The sequence below is a fragment of the Ovis aries genome, chromosome 6 (assembly GCF_016772045.2).
Source record: "Ovis aries strain OAR_USU_Benz2616 breed Rambouillet chromosome 6, ARS-UI_Ramb_v3.0, whole genome shotgun sequence".
Classification (NCBI taxonomy): domain Eukaryota; kingdom Metazoa; phylum Chordata; class Mammalia; order Artiodactyla; family Bovidae; genus Ovis; species Ovis aries.
The window spans coordinates 91,317,024-91,333,038 of record NC_056059.1 but is presented as its reverse complement, the minus strand read 5'-3'; the positions used below and the strand labels follow the sequence as shown (position 1 = coordinate 91,333,038).

At 38.2% G+C, this 16,015-nt stretch overlaps 1 protein-coding gene across 4 annotated transcripts in view; it reads right to left on the bottom strand.

Annotated features, from left to right (window-relative positions):
* Window positions 1-16,015, bottom strand: part of USO1 (USO1 vesicle transport factor) — a 76,884-nt gene that overhangs the window by 60,303 nt on the left and 566 nt on the right. The gene's annotated exons all lie outside the window — the stretch shown is intronic.

The window sequence follows — 16,015 nt, the reverse complement described above, 5'->3', positions numbered from 1 at the left end:
TGCAATTCTCACATCCATACATGACCACTGGAAAAACCACAGCCTTGACTAGACGGACCTTTGTGGACAAAGTAATGTCTCTGCTTTTCAATATGCTGTCTAGGTTGGTCATAACTATCCTTCCAAGGAGTAAGCGTCTCTTAATTTCATGGCTGCAATCACCATCAGCAGTGATTTTGGAGCACCCCAAAATAAAGTCAGCCCCTGTTTCCACTGTTTCTCCATCTATTTGCCATGAAGTGATGGGACAGGATGCCATGATCTTCGTTTTCTGACTGTTGAGCTTTAAGCCAACTTTTTCACTCTCCTCTTTCACTTTCATCAGGAGGCTTTTTAGTTCCTCTTCACTTTCTGCCATAAGGGCGGTGTCATCTGCATATCTGAGGTTATTGATATTTCTCCCGGTAATCTTGATCCCAGCTTGTGCTTCCTCTAGCTCATCATTTCTCATGATGTACTCTGCATAGAAGTTAAATAAGCAGGGTGACAATATACAGCCTTGATGTACTCCTTTTCCTATTTAGAACCAGTCTGTTGTTCCATGTCCAGTTCTAACTGTTGCTTCCTGACCTGCATACAGATTTCTCAAGAGGCAGGTGAGGTGGTCTGGTATTCCCATCTTTTTCAGAATTTTCCAGTTTGTTGTGATCCACACAGTCAAAGGCTTTGGCATAGTCAATAAAGCAGAAATAGATGTTTTTCTGGAACTCTCTTGCTTTTTCGATGATCCAGAGGATGTTGACAATTTGATCTCTGGTTCCTCTGCCTTTTCTAAAACCAGCTTGAACATGTGGAAGTTCACGGTTCACGTACTGCTGAAGCCTGGCTTGGAGAATTTTGAGCATTACTCTACTAATGTGTGAGATGAGTACAATTGTGCGGTAGTTTCATCATTCTTTGGCATTGCCTTTCCTTGGGATTGGAATGAAAAACTGACCTTTTACAGTTCTGTGGCCACTGGTGAGTTTCCCAAATTTGCTGACATACTGAGTGCAACACTTTAGCAGCAGCATCTTTCAGGATTTGAAATAGCTCCACTGGAATTCCATACCTCCACTAGTTTTGTTCGTAGTGATGCTTTCTAAGGCCAACTTGACTTCACATTCCAGGATGTCTGGCTCTAGGTGAGTGATCACACCATCGTGATTATCTGGGTCGTGAAGATCTTTTTTGTATTGTTCTTCTGTGTATTCTTGTCACCTCTTCTTAATATCTTCTGCTTCTGTTAGTTCCATACCATTTCCATCCTTTATTGAGCCCATCTTTGCATGAAATGTTCCCTTGGTATCTCTAATTTTCTTGAAGAGATGTCTAGTCTTTCCCATTCTTTCCCATTGTTTTCCTGCTCACATTTAGAAATTATTCATACCTTAAGTTGAATTTATTTCTTAGTAATTATACTGACTTTCAAAAATGGAATAAAACTTTCTCTTTATTAAGTAATTGGTTGACAGTTTTTCTCATTTTTTTTTAACCAGGAGAAAAACTACACAATTATCTTCTGCAAACACGAATCTCACTACTCTCAGCTTAAAGAATTCCTTAAAGCTACAGAGTTTTCCTGAGTATGACTGTAAAACTGTTAGCTAAAGATAGATTTCTTTTCTAGTGAGTTCAAATTATATATCTTCAATTAACTTTGATTAATAAATAAAATCACTAGTTTTTTCAGAAAGTTGAAAAATGTAACATAAAAACTAATTACTAAAGTGTACTATGTATATATGAAAATTCCTGAGTTTGGGTAAATATGTCTCAAGACTATTTTTAAGACGACAAACATGCTGGGAGTTCCCTGATGGCCTAGTGGTTGAGATTCCAGGCTTTCACTGCTGTAGACAAGTTCAAGGTTGGAGAACTGAGATTTTGCAAGCCACCTGATGCAGCCAAACAAAACGAAAAGAAAAAAAGACTATAAACATGCTTTTTATCTATTAAACTTGGGTTTTAATGGCAAGCACATATTCTTCTCAACTGGTGATTTTAATCCAAACTTTCTCTCTAGTGCCTTAAGACAATTAAATCACCATGCTGCAAAATCAATAAGTCAAAAATGAATGTAAGAACAACTTATTTATCCAGAGCCATAATTAAGCTATTTCAGATACTTTCTGTCAGCCACCAAAATGGCCTTTTCACTTTATTGATTTCTGATAGCAATCTAAAACTAATTACAACCTTCTCTGGCTTCTTAAAGAACATAATTATAAGCTTTCTTGGCATTTAAATCTAAGTCCTCTCCAATATCAGATACAGGGATGTTTTAGCTGATAAATGAAGAAATGAACATAAAAATCTTTGAACAGTACCTGGCACTATAAATGCTCAATAAATGTTAACAAACTTAATTATTACTAAACTTCTATGATTCCTTTGTATTATTTTTCTATCCTATTAGGCTTTTGACCGTCATTGACATCACGTATGTTTCTAACAGGTCATTCAAATTTTGCAGATTTTCAGTGAGAAATCTGATCATTAAGCTAGAAAGTAATATGTCTATAACTCCAAACTATTCAGGCTTCAACTCAAGACTGAGTACATGGACTTTGCAACTTCTACTTTTGCTGTGAGAAAGCCTTATTACCTTGTAATAATATTTCACAGAGTTGGAGTTTCTGAGTAAGTGATCTCTCCAAGATGAAGTGTTATGCTCCTAGTTTTTACAGACAATGGAAACCAAATGAAGGAAATTATTATATATGTTTCAAACCTTACAAAGACTTAGCCATATTTTAGGTCAAACACAGGTCTGTATCTTTTAGGTGACATTTCAGTCCAGTTCACTCACTCAGCTGTGTCTGACTCTTTGTGACCCCATGAACTGCAGCATGCCAGGCCTCCCTGTCCATCACCGACACCCGGGGTTCACCCAAACCCATGTGCATTGAGTCGGTGATGCCATCCACCCATCTCATCCTCTATCGTCCCCTTCTCCTCCTGCCCTCAATCTTTCCCAGGGTCAGGGTCTTTTCCAATGAGTCAGCTCTTCGCATCTGGTGGCCAAAGTACTGGAGTTTCAGCTTGAACATCAGTCCTTCCAATGAATACCCAGGACTGATCTCCTTCCTTTATGATGGACTGGTTGGATCTCCTTGCAGTCCCAGGGACTCTCAAGAGTCTTCTCCAACACCACAGTTCAAAAGCACCAATTCTTCAGCGCTCAGTTTCCTTTACAGTTCAACTGTCACATTCATACATGACTACTGGAAAACCATAGCCTTGACTAGATGGACTTTTGTGGTCAAAGTAATGTCTCTGCTTTTCAATATGCTGTCTAGGTTGGTCATAACTTTCCTTCCAAGGAGTAAGCATATTTTAATTTCATGGCTGCAATCACCATCTGCAGTGATTCTGGAGCCCCCCCAAAATAAAGTCAGCCCCTGTTTCCACTGTTTCTCCATCTATTTGCCATGAAGTGATGGGACAGGATGCCATGATCTTCGTTTTCTGACTGTTGAGCTTTAAGCCAACTTCTTCACTCTCCTCTTTCATCAAGAGGCTCTTTAGTTCACTTTCTGCCATAAGGGTGGTGTCATCTGCATATCTGAGGTTGTTGATATTTGTCCCATCTTGATTCCAGCTTGTGCTTCCTCCAGCCCAGTGTTTCTCATGAGGTACTCTGCATATAAGTTAAATAAGCAGGGTGAGAATATACAGCCTTGATGTACTGCTTTTCCTATTTGGAATCAGTCTGTTGTTCCATGTCCAGTTCTAACTGTTGCTTCCTGACCTGCATATAGGTTTCTCAAGAGGCAGGTCAGGTGGTCTGATATTCCCATCTCTTTCAGAATTTTTCGGTTGGTTGTGATCCACACAGTCAAAGGCTTTGACATTTACCAAGAAAAAAATTTGTAGCACAAATATACTTAACTCCTATTCAGAGTATTTCAAATACTTCAAAGACCACTGAATATTTCAAAGACACTTATTCTATTTATTCCTGACTTGAAACACAAACGAAATGCAGTATAATTGTGTTCATTATCTATTCTTTTCTTCTTGAGTTATTAGAACCCTCTGTGTTTTAGCTGGGCACAAAGGTTGTCCATCTAGACTACCTTCCAAGCTCTCCTTACACCCAGGCATAGAAAGTGACTAGCTTTCTATGAGTGAGTTGTACCTTCCAAGTCATGTCCTTAAAAGGAAGCTATATGCTCATTTCTCTTTCTCATTCCCTTAGCCTGGGACTTGAATCTGATGCTAGTGAAGCATCTCCAACAAGACACTATCGTAGGGGATGGCAGAACAAGATAAAAAGCAGCAGCTGGGCCCCCGGACGACCCTGAGGAACAGAACTAACCTACCCAAGGGATCACCTTCTAATGAGACTTTTATTGGAAAAAGACACAAACTCTTATCCTGGTTGCTGCTGCTGCTAAGTCACTTCAGTTGTGTCTGACTCTGTGCGACCCCATAGACGGCAGCCCACCAGACTCCCCCGTCCCTGGGATCCTCCAGGCAAGAACACTGGAGTGGGTTGCCATTTCCTTCCCCAATGCATGAAAGTGAAAAGTGAAAGGGAAGTCACTTAGTTGTGTCCAACTCTTAGCGACCCCATGGACTGCAGCCTACCAGGCTCCTCCATCCATGGGATTTTCCAGGCAAGAGTACTGGAGTGGGTTGCCATTGCCTTCTCCCTTATCCTGGTTAGACCTCTGTTATAGTAGCTGATCCAATACCTAAACTTATAAGATATTTTACAGGAGTGGAAACTAAGGTTCAGGGGTGAAGAAATGCACCCCAAAGTACACTGCTAGTTCGGTGGTATGGCCCAGATTCTAAATGAGCCATAGAGGTCTTATTCCAAAGCCCACGCTGTTTCTACTATTCTTACACTGCCTAACACTTATCTTACACTGTGCAAGGAAATGTGAGCCTGAGCACCTGCTGCAAACTATAGGCATTGCAAGATTTCTTCCTTGGAAACAGGGGAACATGGTAACACAGTTTCTGTGAAATGCTTCCACCAGCACTACACCCCACCAACGATGCTGATTAACCTTGGCCTTAACTGCCCAGTCACAGTACAGATGGAATAGCCCCTTGTTCCAAGGGAGTTGGAGCTTTACATTGGGAAAGCTATAATCAGAAGCTGCTGCTGCTGCTGCTAAGTTGCTTCAGTCGTGTCCAACTCTGTGCGACCCCATAGACGGCAGCCCACCAGGCTCCTCCATCCATGGGATTTTCCAGGCGAGAGTACTGGAGTGGGTTGCCATTGCCTTCTCCGATAATCAGAAGCTATCAGGTATGTAAGAAAAAGGCAGCACCATATGTAAGTACTTCAGAAATTAATACACTCACTTTGAAAGAATCCGGCTGAGATAATAAAGACAAACTGGAACAGAAGGAGGTTATAGAAAATATGTCAGTTCATTATAACAAACATGAAGTACAGTTTTTTAAAAAAAAGACATTAGGGTGCGGACAATGGGCAAAGAGCTGTAGAGATAGATAAGGCAAAAGGATACTTGAAAAAACTGAATTTAAGAGGCCAAGAGGCTTGAGAAGAATAAACTGTCTGAAACAGCTACTGTTTAGAATTCAACTTCTAGCATTTTGTCCTTGGGCAATACATGCACATGTGCATTCATAATTACAAGAACAACCACTCCAGCACAGTAACAGAAAGGGAACAAGACAGGAGTACCTTCAATGCCCATTCCTGGAGGACTTTCATTTTTCCCTTTACATACTTCTACAGCTTTTCCTTCAACAAGTATGTATTCAAATGTCTCTCTTATCATTAAAAAAAAAAAAGATTCAGAGAATCAAAAAGCATCAGTGAATAAGCTAGCTGAAGTTTGATATGAATCAGCAATCACTCTTCAATATCTCAGAATATTCTAGCTTTGGTAAGGTTAAAGGAGTGACAGAGTCTGAAGAAGTCGGTGCCGTAATTTTGAAGCTGGTAATTCATTCATTCATTCGAAAAATGTTACAGAGTGCTGCTACCCTCATGGGAGCCATGGTCAGTGCAACCAGAGTCGTGTTTGTGACAAGATAAATTCAGAAACTGGACTAAGCAAAGGCGTGAGGGATGAGTAAAACAGTGAGGGAGATGAGGTACAGTCATAAAATAAGTCACAGAGATATAATGTACAGCATAGGGAATATAGTCAATAATACTGCAGTAGCTTTGTATGGTGACAGATGGTAATTAGACTTATAGTGATGATAATTTTGTAATGTATAAAAATATCAAACCACTACATCGTACACCTGAAACTTATAAATCAATTATACTTCAATAAAAAAGAAAGAAACTATGATTATAAATTAGCAACTTCTGTAACAGTTGGTTACGTTTATGGTTAATTTAAAAAAACTGGGCTTGCATATTATATGTTCATGAGTATGAGTGTCTGTGTTGTCATTTCATTTTTCCTAGAAATCCATTTTTATGTTTTACAAAAGTATTGGTCTGTGATAAATTGGAACAGGGGGCACGGGGAAACCAATCCACTGGTCCTTCACCACAGTCAGTTTGAGAAATACTGCTAAATTGCTTAATATTTTGCTGGGGCCTGCAAAATTCTATTTTGGGAAAATAGAAGTGGATCACTTTAGAAGGTACATACTCAAATGAAACTATAAAAGCAAGGAGACAACAGAATAAATTAAAAACAAGTAAGAAATAAACAGAAAATACTAAGTATGATGAAGGAAATGATTATAGAGAAATGAGATAGAGACTGGAAGGACAATACTGCTTTGGATAGCATAGCCGATCAGAAGGCCTCAAGTTAAGCAGTGATTTGGATTTGGTGGATGTGTGGGTTAAGGGTAACAAGAATACAGCAAGCAGAAAAGCAGAGTGAAAGAGGACCTTACCATCAGAAGAAAAAAGGACAGTATTTTAGAACTGAAGAGTATGTTTATTCAGTGTCCCAAATGGGATCCTGAGGTGAAGGACTTTGTTGCCAGCAACTCACTCACTCTCTCAGAAACTGACCAATGAGGCCACTTAGTAATTTAAAGAAAATGCATGAATTTACTAGTCAAAGGCTGTTATCCTAGTTGACACTCTTACCTACAAAGGAATTACAAGTTTAAATCCCACAGATTTTAATGCTACCTTGCTCCTTTTTAGGTAACATTTTGCTGCCATTATTGATGAAAAGAATGAGTTACAATACAGAAAATATGAATCCGGTCTACTTTTGTAAAAAGTCAAATATTTCCTAGGCCTTTTAGCAAAGTACTCATCACAGCATACTACCAAGGCACAACATTTCAGATGACCATTCTGCAGACTTGAAAAAAGTGACCTTCAAAGAATTTTACTGCCTGAATCAACAGAGATGCAAATGTGGTTGACCCTTCAACAACAGATCTGAGCTGTGCAGGTCCACTTATATTTGGATTTTTTTCAACAGTAAATACTATAGATTCTCAATCAATTAAATCTGAGGCTATGGAGGAACAGAGGATACACAGAGACAACTATAAATTACAAGAGGATTTTCCACTGTGCAGAAGGTTGGTATTGTTCAAAAGTCAATGCATAGTCAATACATGTAAGGTTATATAACAGAATACTGGTAACAACCATAAAAGACACTTTAGCCTATTTACTTGAAACAAAGAAACTTTTAATTAAAAAAAAACAAACAACCACAACTCTTGCTGTGGGGACCCAACTATGTTCATTAATTAGTAAATAGAAATATTCTAATACCTACTGCTAAAATTTAAAAAAAATCAAATATCTGTGAATATAACTATCTTAGTTTATAAATAAACTCGTTTATGTGATAAACACTGGTAAATGCAAAGCAAACACTCTGGAAGGATGTACACAAAACTTCCTTTGAGATTACTCCTAGTAACGGGAAATAAGATTGTGGAGAGAGGAAGAAAGGGGCAATTTGAGCCTATATATTGATTTGGATTATTTATAATAAGCATGTTTTCAACTAGTGCTTCAATAACAGAAACATTTAAAGACACTTCCAGAATATATCAGCCCTTGCTCTTATTCTAGTACCTGCTTTAACAGATCACCTGACTGACTCACTGTTCATCTACTTTCTGAACACAAGTGGTGCTTGTAATTTCTGATAGTTATGCTCTACAGTTATCATGGACACTGAATTGGCAGATACTTAACCACTGTACTGGAGAAGGCAATGGCAACCCACTCCAGTACTCTTGCCTGGAAAATCCCATGGATGGAGGAGCCTGGTAGGCTGCAGTCCATGGGATCGCTAAGAGCTGGACACCACTGAGCGACTTCCCTTTCATTTTTCACTTTCATGCATTGGAGAAGGAAATGGCAACCCACTCCAGCGTTCTTGCCTGGAGGATCCCAGGGACGGGGGAGCCTGGTGGGCTGCCGTCTATGGGGTCGCACAGAGTTGGACATGACTGAAGCAACTTAGCTGCAGCAGAACCACTGTACCTACGGGAAATGCAGGCCCAGGATGTTATAAGCCTCTGGTAACATTTTCATCATTGGATCAAATACATAACCTTGTTTAATGTGTGCTTCTGTTTAAAGACACCTTGCTCAATATATATCTTGATTCATTAACACTGAACTCACAGCTAAAAGTGCTATTACTCATGCCTGAGGGAAGTTAATTTAACAAACATATTTTCTCCATAAGGCACATCACAATTTCCTTACCCTTCGCAACACTAGGTAAGAGCTCAGCACTATACTTGGGGCCAGTTTTAACTGTGAAATCAACAAAAAGCACAAAAATGCAAAACACATGACACTAAACAGACTGTGAAAAAGACGCATGATTACAGTATGGGGATGGGATTTAAAACCATTAAGCTCTGCAGCAACTAGGTGAAGCTGAACACTAGCTACATTCTCAAGGCAGGATGTGCAGGCTTCAGTTCCATCCCAGGCCTCTCTGCTCTCTTTTCTAACCTGATCTGCTTCACTGAATAATGATGTTACCCAGCTGACACTGCTGGGATTTGATACTGTGATTCTTGCATTAAACAGAGAACTATGTATTAACAACAACAACAAACCCAGTTCTAATGAGAAAACATACATGTGAGTAAAATTTAACCGACAGTTTTATTTAAAAGGATTGAAGGGAGTAATTAAGAAGGAAAAACTTCAGAGACAGCAGTATTTCAACTAATTCATACTATGCTAACTAGGTACTAGATTTTCTCAGAGATAAATACAATGATGAATTAGACATGGATTGAAAGAGTCAGACAAAATTGAACAACTGACCACTCACTCTTGTTATCAAGATATAGTCTCTTAGAAGAAGGTACGTAGTTAAGAAAACTAAAATTCCGGTGTCTTAAGTAATTTCTAATAAAGTAGCTTTATGTTTTAATATGCAAAGATCTCCAAGACATACCAAAGAAAAAGATAGCTGCAGAACCCTATAAACAGTGTATCATTTATGAAAAAGAGATAAACATGCTCATACAAATATATAATTCCATACTGAATGATTATTTATAAGCGTGTAGAAGGATTTATACCAAAATAAGAATAGTAATTATTTCAGGAAACAGAACTGAAATTGGAGACGGTAGTCAAAGAGGACTTAAACTTTACCAGTATTGTTTGCCATTTTGTATAATAAAAAAAAGGCTAATTAGTAAAATAACATGTATAACATCATGTAGCTCATGGAGGTGATTATGTATCAGGACACTTGCCTGATGAGACTGTCATGTGAAATTCACAAGTTCACTTGTCAAGAAAAATATGAAAAGGACAAAAAATTCCATTAATAACTGGTAAAGCGGGCATAGTCAGAATTACAACCTCATAACCTATGGCACAGTGGTAAAGAATCTGCCTGCCAATGCAGGAGATGGGGGTTCAATCCTTGGATCAGGAAAATACCCTGGAGTAGGAAATAGCAACCCACTTCAGTATTCTTGTCTGGAAAATTCCATGGACAGAAGATCCTAGTGGGCTACAGTCCATGGGATAAGAGTTGGACACAGCATGAAAGCACAGCATAATCTGAATTTGTTTGCTTGTTGTTTACTAATAGTGCAAATTTGTTTACTAATAGTTTATTTTTACTCAGTGATACACAAAAGAGACCAAAAAAGAAGCAAAAGGAAAAGGAATGAATAGGGAAAACAATTTGAGATGAGGAATATGAAAATAAGAAATCACTGAGAATTAAGAAGGGAAAAAGAGAAGGTACCATAAAACTAGGGTGCTGAGGTATATTTCAAGGACTCTGACAAAAAGCAGTTTGCAGTATTTTTTCACAATTCCTAATAGAAATTCATATTTTCTAGTATTCAGTAACTATTTAACTGACATGTGAAAATGAAAGTCAGTAATGCCCATTAAAAAAAAATCAAATTCAACCATTCAATCATTTATTCAACAGATACTTATCAAGCACCTAACACCAACTTTTTTCTTTTCTTTCCTTCCTTTTTAAAAACATCTTTTTGGCTGCTATGCATATAGGATCTTAGTTCCCCAACCAGGGATGGAATCTGTACCCCCAGAACTGGAAGCATAGAGTCTTAACTATGAGACTGCCAGGGAAATCCCCCAAGTTATTTGATATAACTTTGCCTTCATGAGGTTTTAAACATAGTTATAACTTCTTTTGAGAGAACTTCCCTAACTATGACTATAGGACTAAAATAATTCATGCTAATCAACAGTCAATTTGATTTATGTTGTTTTAATGAAATAAAAAGTTACTGGTTTTGATTACAGAAAGAGCCAGACATTTGTTTTAAAACAAATTCCATCACTGAGAAGATTTTACAAAAAAAAAAGCAAGAGCCAGACTTATCTTCAGATGATCTGAACTGTTTCAATCTTAAAGTGGTGGTGGTGGGGGGGTGCGGATTACAAAGTCAAACACCAGTCTCTTTTCAGATCAATCCATAAACCTAACACAATCTATTTCCATTACAATTACTAATAAGTTAGCCAACATAATATACTGCTTCATGTATTCCCCATGCTTTCTCTAAGAAATTATCTGTTTTCCAAAAGCAAACGCTTTTAAGCAAGGCATCATACTGAAACTTGTCTAACAAATAACCTATCACAAATGCTAGCATTTCAAAGTCTAACAGCATATAAGTTTCCAAATTATAAACTTTAATTATAAATTTTATAAATTATAAAAACTTGTGACTTTTTATACAGAGTTTATGGCATTTCTGCCTGAGGTATAAAAATATAAGCATGCCTTTTCTAGGATATCTACAACAGCAAAACCAGACAAAGCAGTATAAATAATAAGAGGAACATGTACAAAAAGAAAGACAAATTTATATAAGAAATTCTTATATTCTCTCCTAAAAGATAATTCAAGTGATTACAATTATAAATCATAAAACATCAAGAATTATTTAGTCCTTTTAGGTTACCCAAAGGGCAAGAGTTCATGAACTCTATAAAACTAATGATAACAAGGGACTTCTATTTTAAATGCAGCATTCCTTTAAAAAATATATCCTCTAGGAACATTTTATCCAATATATGTTTCTCAGAACACTAGACCTACATGGTTTCCTGGAGGGAGAAAAAGGATATGATCAATCAGATTTGGCAAACACAACTTACTTTCTAACTCCATCTTGAAAATATTTGATGCGTAACATACTGTCTATGTAATAAACCTTGTACAAATATCAGGTTTTCTGTTTTGTTTTTGACCATCACACAGTATATGTCTTTAGTAACAAAATCCTTTCAACTACAGCTACTCACATTCTTTGGGATACCCTTTGATATGTAAAATTTAAATGATACAAATACTCTACATAATTAACCTTCAAGAAAGCCATGTAGTTTTCAATAGGCACTACTTTTAAAGACTATGAGACACCTTTGGTTGGGTATAGTGGTGGGCTGCAGTCCATGGGGTCGCTAAGAGTTGGACACAACTGAGCGACTTCCCTTTCACTTTTCACTTTCATGCACTGGAGAAGGAAATGGCAGCCCACTCCAGTGTTCTTGCCTGGAGAATCCCAGGGATGGGTGAGCTTGGTGGGAGGCCATCTATGGGGTCACGCAGAGTTGGACACGACTGAAGTGACTTAGCAGCAGCAGTGATCAAAACACAAATCATTATTATGGCTTTCTCTGATACTGTTATTGTAAGAGAGCTAAGAGAGAAAACACATACCAGTTCCAACACTGACTGGGTTATTAATACAGAATATGAACCACGAATCCAGATATAGGAGTTTCAAGCTACACATTTTATAGTAACGTGGGATATAATGTGCTCGACTAAACCAAAACTATGTCTAAATTTAAGCGCACATTCCTTAATAACAATTTTTATTAAAAGAAGCTACAGCTGTGTCCATAAAGCCCTTTTGCTTTTCAAGTCAGCTGACCAAAGTCTGATCTAAAAAAAGACACTTTAGCAGTACAGTAATTGTACATATCTTTTCTGGACTTTTGCAGCTTTCATGTTGTGGGACACAATTTGAGAGGAGAACCCCACCCCTATGATTTATCATCACAAATAGCTAACATTTTTCTTGGAATCTGCAAGAAACTCACCTTCAAAAAAGAAAAGAAGATATTAGTTGGAAGACAGATGGAAAATTAAGCATGTCTGAGCTCTCAAAAGGGCTTCCCAGTTTGAACTAGTAGTAAAGAACCTGTCTGCCAATGCAGGAGACTCAAGAGACTAAGGTTCAATTCCTGCGTCAGGAAGATTCCCTGGAGGAGGGCACTGCAACCCACTCTGGTATTCTTGCCGGCAGAATTCCATGGACAGAGGAGCCTGGTGGGTTACCAGTCCACTGGGTCACAAAGAGCTGGACAGGACTGAGGTGACATAGCACTTAGCATGAGCAAACAAACGAGTAGGATATTTACTATAATCAGTGTTTATCTGGACCTAGCAAAGTACGCCAAGGCTGCTGCTGCTGCTACGTCGCTTCAGTCGTGTCCGACTCTGTGCAACCCCATGGACTGCAGCCTACCAGGCTCCTCCGTCCATGGGATTCTCCAGGCAAGAGTACTGGAGTGGGGTGCCACTGCCTTCTCCCATGCCAAGGCTAAGGAGGCTTTAATCATCAGAAATCAGTTACTGCCTTTCTCTACTGAAGTAAAAAACAGAAATCAAATTAAAAAGTATTTGACTCTGTGAAATATGAAAGGTTTAATGTGAATGAAACTCCAGACTTAAAATATTTCAAACTTTATAGAATTATTGACCATCATATGATCTAAACACAAATATTTACTACTTTGTTTCGAGAGAACATCTTAATACCAGTCCAAAGTTACTGTTAACTGAGTATGAAAAGCTAGGTAACATAAAATCAATAATACAACTCCAATATTTAGAAGAAATTTGAGTTAAGGAAAAGCAGGAAAGCAGTCAAAGCACAGCAAATCAGAAAAATCCCTGAAGTAAAAAGTTTGACATTATTAATTTTAATCATTTCAGAACTTTGATTTCTACAGTCTTTAAAAAGTATTAACACCTAGTAATTTGCAGTTGATATGATTATAGATCTGTGATTTCTTTCATAATACCGTAATAAATAATTTAACAAATATTGAGTATGACTATGGAAAAACAGTTTAAAATATATATGAACACTGCACCAAAGATGCTTAAGAATCTAGAAGAGATGGGGCAGATATAAAGGGTAGAAAGTCTAACAAATGCACAATCTAGCTAATCTGAAGATTAATCAGAGGAGAAATACTATCTGCAGTTAACTGGATGGAAAAATAAGGGGTGCAAATTAGGGAAGGGATCCATGATGGATTTGAAGGTGAGGTAGAACTTAGGACAATGAAAAGAGGCTTTCCACTGGAAAAGATGAGGAAGCAAGAAAGAAGGGAAACCGCAATGGAAATAATGTAATTTTGCAGAAATGGACAAAACTACAAAATACTGATAAAGCAGAAGTTAGAAATTCTAAGCTCTGGCAACTAGAATATCCAGGTCACATCAAATCACCAATTAAAAGATCTAATATTATACCAACAGTCTACCAATGCTCTATAAATACTCCTAAATTGGTGGCTTATAATGCTGTATACCAATTACTCTTCCTGATGGAACGAGATGGTGAAATAAATTCTATTCATACTGAGTAAATAGTGTAATAGTAACTCAGAGTAAACTATTAATTCTCATCAGAAGACATTGGTTTTCCAATTTTGAATATACACGTTCAAGGTTAGGCAAGAACAAGGGCCCCCCACTTCCCTTTCAGTTTATATACACGTGATACACAAGTGATTCCAGTCTCACTTTGAAATCATGATATAAAAGCTGTGTTGTTCCATTCACTATGGCAAGATCAAAGTGCTCTAGTCTCAGCCCTGCATTACTGTGCAAGTGGCTTCAGTGCTCTGTGCTTCAGTCTCCTAACTTGTAAAATACTGCAGTTCCACCTGGATGATGTGCAAAGGGCCTTTCTGCTTTAATATCCTATACTCAATTAGTCGTACACCATCTTTTCTGGAGAGGACATTGTGACAAGACTATAACAACAACAAAAAAGAAAGTATTCTTTTCCTGAAAACATGTAATAAGGGACTTCCCTGGCAGTTCAGGGGTTAAGACCTCAAGCTCCCAAGGCAGGGGGTACAGGTTTAGTCTCTGGCCTGGGAACTAAGATCACACATGTTGCATGGGACAGCCAAAAAAGAGAAAAAAAAAAGTAATAAAAACTTAGCTTTTATTGAACACATACTAAGTGCTAGCTTCTTTCCATTTTTTATTTCACTTAATCCTCATTACACCCATCAGAGTAGGCATTTTTCTCATTTTACTCATAGGGTATTAGTCATCTCTTGCCTGTTCAATCTAATGAGAGGTGGAAGGCAAGGATTCAAATCAAGTTCTAATAAACCACACTTTAAAACCTAGTGCCTCAAACAAAAATATCTGATATATAACATACATGAACAAAAGCTGAAGAGGTGGGCTGTGACTATGGTAACCTGGAGAGAGCATGTGTATGTGTATGTGCGCGCGCATGTGTGTGCACATGACCGTGTGTGAAATCTCCTGATTTTCAAATGAAGGAAAGCAGATTCACCAGCTTTCAGCTTCTGCTTTAAACAGTTCTAACTCAGATGACATTAATTTTAATAATCACATAAATTCCCCAAATTCCCAGATATGTATTAAAATACAGACATCAGCAATAAAGTCTAGGCTTTGACGTAAGGCAAGCTTTGTTTGAATCCTGGCTCCATTACTACTAGTGTGACTTAGGTCAAGTGACTTCACCTCTCTAATCCTCAAGTGTTCACTTGTAAAGTGAGGATACTATCACCTATCCTACAAGGTGGTTGGGGAGCTAAGGAAAATAAGAATGTAAACTACAAAGAACACAGAACCCAGCACAAGGTAAGAACCTGGCAAATGAAAGCTATCATTGAACCTTCAGGATCCTAGTAACACAGAACATAGGATCAACATTCACAGACAATCCAGTAGTGTCTACAAATACTAACCACAGTTTACTTTTACAATGCCATACTTTGTCACTTTTTTGTAGACCTAAAATTACTCTCAAACCAATAGTTAAAAAAAAGTCATACACTTATTCCTAACAGACACTAACCAAACTTCGAGATTTATCCTAAACCTAAAATCGAACCAACTTATCAAAAATTGTGTTGAGTAGCTAACAATTTTTTTAAAGTGACGCTGCAAATCCTGTTTACACGAGTTCAGACTTCTGAATGGGGAGAATGGAAGGGACGCGTGTTCCCAAAGCATTTTGAGCGCCAAAGATCCCCACAACGACCAAGCGAGTATTTCCCAAATAGTGGGCGAGGCTGAAAAACGGGGTCCGAACTAATGACACCTGAAAGAACGACCTGCCTCTAGTTGAATGGGCAGGGGCAGGTGGCTTTGTGACCCAAACTATCGTATTATTCTTAGCCACTTGCTCTGGTCAACTGCTGGGTTTAAACCTTCCTGCAGTTTTCCTCAAAGCCCCATTCCAGACTGCGAGGGAGGTGGACTTTAGGTTAATCACCGCCAGTGAAGACACTGGCGAAAAGGGAGGGACAGGCCCGCGGCCCCGAAGGGCGTGG